This window comes from Mycetomoellerius zeteki, unplaced genomic scaffold, assembly GCF_001594055.1.
Source record: "Mycetomoellerius zeteki isolate Tzet28-1 unplaced genomic scaffold, Tzet1.0 scaffold835, whole genome shotgun sequence".
NCBI lineage: Eukaryota > Metazoa > Arthropoda > Insecta > Hymenoptera > Formicidae > Mycetomoellerius > Mycetomoellerius zeteki.
In genome coordinates, this window is record NW_017257868.1 from 20129 (window position 1) to 25652 (window position 5524).

Consider the following 5524-nt stretch of genomic DNA (forward strand, 5'->3'; position numbering starts at 1 on the left):
TTTTTCTTTTTTACTGCATTCTTATCTGGATTTAATTCTGGCATTTATACTCTCGAGGTGAGGAAGATCACCATGACTAGTTAATAATTGTTATATCCTATGTATGTGAGTTTATTAGTTGTCTCTGAAGAAGGCTCAAAATTGAGCCGAAACATGTAAGCCCTTTAGTAAAATAAAGAAGTTTTACGCTACGATAGTCGTGTTATTTGCGCAACGTCTCCCGTGCTTGACTCCTACTGCCCTTGTTCTTTCATTGTATTTTGATTTATAAGGAGTCTTAATCAGGTTGATTTATTATATGCTAAACCATTTTCATATCTCTTTTATTTCAATTATTTTTTCCATCACTCGAAATTTTTTTGAGAGCAGGCCGCCATGTTCTTTTTCCGAGTCATTAACAAATTGGTACTCTGGAATTACAAGCAATTATTTTTCGTTGTACGGGCTAGTATAAATTTCAAATCAAATCTCAATAAACGATTTTTATATTTTGTGCACTAAGAATAACATGTCGCACTTATTTTCTAGAATCAAATTATAATCTGTTTTACTTATATGTATGTATTTTCATTTTGAACTTGCACCTTGAACAATATATCAATTATTTTTCATGGTAATACATTATTAAATTTAGATAATATACACTTTATGTATGTTCATTTTGAACTGGCACCTTAATTTTAATAATATATATCAGTTACTTTTCATGGTAATATATTATTTTAGATAATCATTTAAATTTTTAAAGGTTTAAATTTTTGAGGATCTTTTTTGAACATGGTATTATTTTAGATAATCATTTGAATTTTTAAAGGTTTAAATTTTTGAGGCTCTTTTTTGAACATGGCCTGAACTTTTCATTTTTATGATTTTTTTGGGATATCAGGTGATATCCCAAAAACTACTTTGAAAAGTAGGTACTTTTCAGAGTACAGATATACGGAGTAGCTTTCTAGTAATGCAAGTATGACAAAAGTATATATTTTCGATTTTTATCATGTAACTTTCTATAAGCTACAATTTAAAGGTTTAAATTTTTGAGGATCTTCTTTGAACATGGCCTGACCTTTATATTTTTATGATTTTGTAGGGTAATAGCTTTCTGGAAACATATAAATTCAATAAATATTGCAATACTGCATTCGCATAGCATGAAACTTTGTCTGTATTTTGAAAACCACGTATAATCCAAGCAGTACTTTTTAATGGAGCTTTTTGACCCGAGATGGAGCATCTTGAACGGAGTTAATTATTTTCGACAATGTCCACGAAACATCTTTAACTCTACGATAACGCTGTTTTGAAATAATGATCATTTCTGATTCTGAATTATGTATTCGTTTCAATCGATTATATTCTATAATAGCTTTTTCACTAGCAAACACGGATGAAGGATCAAAATTAATTAAATGCAGTCCATCGAGAAATGTTACTAGAGATAATGCAACATACTATAAGCCTGACCGCAACTAAATACATTGTTACCTAGATCCATAACAGCATTTTGTAAACTCAAACCTTGACTTTTATGAATGGTAATACCGTAACTCAAATATAATGGAAATTGTTTTCTAATAACGTAGACTCTATCCATCAATGGAAACTTAACACTTACTCTTTCAATAAAATACTCTAAACGAGGTAAAAGAACTTTTATTTTTTCTATAGTTTTATCCTGCATAACTGATATAACTGTAGCAATTGTTTCATTTACAAAGCCCAAATTGGCATCAATATTGCGTCTTAGCATAACTTTAGCTCCAATTTTCATTGTAATTCGTTTTGACAATCCAGCTGTTCTAGTATCATCATCATCAGTATTCGACAAAACCTTTGTTACTTTTTTTTTCATATATGAAGTACAATCAATCGTATCTTCAGTGATTAAAAGTATTTCTTTTGAATTAATACGACTTAAGATTGCAGTGTTTAATTCGTTACACATGTGACATGTAGGTAATAAACAAATAGTATCAGATGACAAATTATTAATAAAATCATAATTCACTTAATCTTGTTTCAAAAGACTCACTTTTAAAAGATATTTTTCTTTTTTCAAAAATATAATCAGATGGTGTTAATAAACCAACGCTAATTCTGGAAAGTAACTCACGATAAGATCCATCTCCTTGCTGGCGCATATTGATTGTCAGTTCATCATAATCAAACAAAGTCTATAGATTAATAGCACTTAAAGAACCAAGATATTTACGAATGTTTTCAGCTGTTAATTGTATAAAGGCAAGACCTTTATGTACAGGAGGTAACTGAAGCAGATCTCCAAATAAAAGGATATGCTTCTGACCGAACCAACCATCATCAAGATCAATAGTATCGAATATTTCGGATAGTCGTAAGTATATCTATCGTAAGTATATCTAATATACATAAAATGTATATTAGATATCATTGACACTTCGTCAATTATAATAAGACTAACATCTTTAAGATCTGCTCGTAAAACTTTCAAAACGTGGTTAGCTAATGGCTTATACTTAAGAGTATGACCATGCTCAACGGGTAATTGCAACAATCTATGAACTGTCAAACCGTCTATATTAAACGCTGCTATACCTGTAGATGCTGCTACAGCATTATCCTTCTTAAGAGTTTGTTTTAACCAACATTTAATTGTTTAAATTACGAAACTTTTGCCAGTACCTCCTTCTCGGCTAACGTACAATCGTAGTAGTGATTTATCTGACGTTATGGTATTAGTGACTCTATCAAATACTCTTCTTTGATTCGCATTCAATTTTGAAATCATTTCAGATACATCGATTTCGTGTTTGTCACCAAGATCTTTAAAATCTTGCATCGCATCACTAGCTTGAATATTTTGTACACCTACTGGATTATCAGGATCATCTTGAGATATATTCTGTTTTTCTAAGTCATTCAAATGTTGTTGAAGTAATTGCTTCGCAATTTCAAATGCATTTTTCAATTCCTCTAATTTTTCATGATACTCTAATGCTTTTTCAAGATGTACTTCGGTATTGTGAAATGATTCTGCATAAGTACCATACCCATTTTTAAGATCTTGTATTTTCCGCCATGGTTTAAACATAAAAAGTAATGAAAAGAAATAATTTTCTGGTTGCGTATTGACATCATATCTATAGTGATTGATAAGACATTCACGTTGTCACCGTTTCAAATAATAACACAGGTCAACAAGGTTTTGTTGTTGGGAAGCTGTGGGTCATTTCCGACGTAATTTTCTGCGTAGAATCCGAATCTGAAATCAGAATTGGCCTATCACGTCAGGATTTTGAGATATTTGAGGATATATACTCGAAAAATGCGTTTTTTTGCTATTTTCGAAGTTATGATCATTAGAGTTTTCCACGTCTAGTGAAGAAAGAAAAACCGATATTTGTCAATAAACAAACAACTTATTATTTTTTTTATACACACCTGCAAAATATCCTTTTTTATGCATTCAGGTGCTTCGTTTATCGAGCGAATTTCGAGCATCCTAAAACTTTCAGCGAGAAAGTTGTTCATTCGGATATGAACAAATGTTCTGGAAAGTTTCATTTTCATTGCATTAATAAGTTTAAAACTAATGATTTGTTTAAAGTTGGTAGACGCCTTGCACTCAGAGCCGCAGCGCACAAGACGCGCTGTCCGTTATTCAAGGTCCTAATATATAAACAGTCACAATTGTGACTGTTTGCTGTCTTAACAATGGCCCCGCGTAAGTGTTTAAATGATCCTAACAGTTTTTGTTATATTTGTGGTCGTTTCACGTTTGTTAAGAACAGGAACGAAAAAGACGGGAAAAACGGTTACGCAAGTGGGTTAAAATGCCCGTAACTTGGCGAAAAAAAATCGTAGGTAGTCGATCAATATCTCATTTTGAAGGGTAAGAATATTACTAAATGATGCAAATAGCACAAAAGACCCAAAAAATTGGTTGCGTCCTGTACATAACCTCTAAAGTAGCATAAAAACGCATTTTTCGAAATTTGATTTTCGTTATGTTATGCCACTGTACAAATTCATATAAAGACATTGTTTCAAGTTCTTCCAGTCTATTTGGATAATGACTATCTATTACAGACGGACAAAGTATGTGAGTAGACTCTCCATCAAGAACTTCAATTTCTTTATAGTTTTTGACTTTTCTATATCGTATCTGACTAACATCTAACCACTTAATAGTTGTGTTTCTATCAGTTTCATGTAGAGGAATACCTAATAATGTATCAGCTATTTCAAAAGCTACAAATTCTCTATTATTAGTAAGTCGCAAAGCAATATTCCAAAGAGCTCGCCACTGATTTGTTCTTATTATTCGTGCTATTAAGAACAGAATCAGATAATTCACATTTTGCTGCTTTATTCACATACTTAATAACATAATACGTAAGCAACCTTGTGTTGTCACCAATAAATTGTATATCCATATTGCCTTCCCAAACAGTAAGTATGATGGGATTATAATCATTTATATTCTGTTCATCATCTGTTCGCGGAAGGTTATAAAGTCTACTTTTATATTTCAGTTGTTTTCTATCTTCTATCGAATTTATAACATTTCTCAAAATCAACGTGTCGGTAGAAGGATGAGGAAAATCAAAACGATAAACACACGATAAACTTTACGCCCTTTTTTTTAGAACGAAGGCAATAATCGTTATGTACAATATATGTTTTTGATGCGTATTGACTTATCTATATAATGTTGGTGAAGATTTTTCAATCGGTAATTGACACGTTATATGTTGTAAAATAAATTTAGAAACTTCTTTCGCAGGAGATTTATTTATATATATCAAGATATATTATCAAGAATTAGCGCATCTTTAATCCAAACTAATAGATGAAGATGTTGTACACCTCTATCTTAATATTCTCATCGCCAGAAGTAATGTATTACTTCTCTAATCGGATGATCTTTGGAATAAATAAAATCAAACATCGCCTGAAACTTATTATCGAGAAATCTCGATACAGGATCCCTAGCAATAAGAACACTAGTAGATAAAGAAAAATCATTAGACCATCCATTTACTTGACGAATGTATTCACCTAAGTCATCCCACAACCATTCACTAGGACTCAATGTTATAAAAAATGTCGCAGGTCCATAATGTTGTATCATACATTCTAAATTACTTCTTGGTCTACGTCAGTACTGTTCCGTATTTCTTAGAGTGGAAAAAATTATATTCAAATCCGATTCTAATAACTTTTTATGCAATGCTTCTAAATATTCGTTAGCCGTATAACGATTTCGCGCAATTTAGTTATATTCAATTTATGGTAAATACCACGACTCAATTGACGAATATTTGCATTATTTAATATTATGTTTAAATAGTGGACATTGCATATTTAATTTGTCTGCTATATTACCTATATATCTGGATGTGTGTGACGTGTCAATTTTCACAAGAATCCTACTATCTTTTCATTTATGGATGACTGCTTTATTTACTCAATTAGGAGTAATTCCATTAATTATTTGTAAGACATAAAAGACAAATAATAAAATATTATTAAAATAATATAT

The 5524-nt window shown here is 31.0% G+C and overlaps 1 pseudogene; it reads right to left on the minus strand.

Moving 5' to 3' along the window:
* Window positions 1-1202: 1202 nt before the first annotated feature.
* On the minus strand, window positions 1203-3070 carry LOC108730074 (ATP-dependent DNA helicase PIF1-like; annotated as a pseudogene).
* Window positions 3071-5524: the final 2454 nt, after the last annotated feature.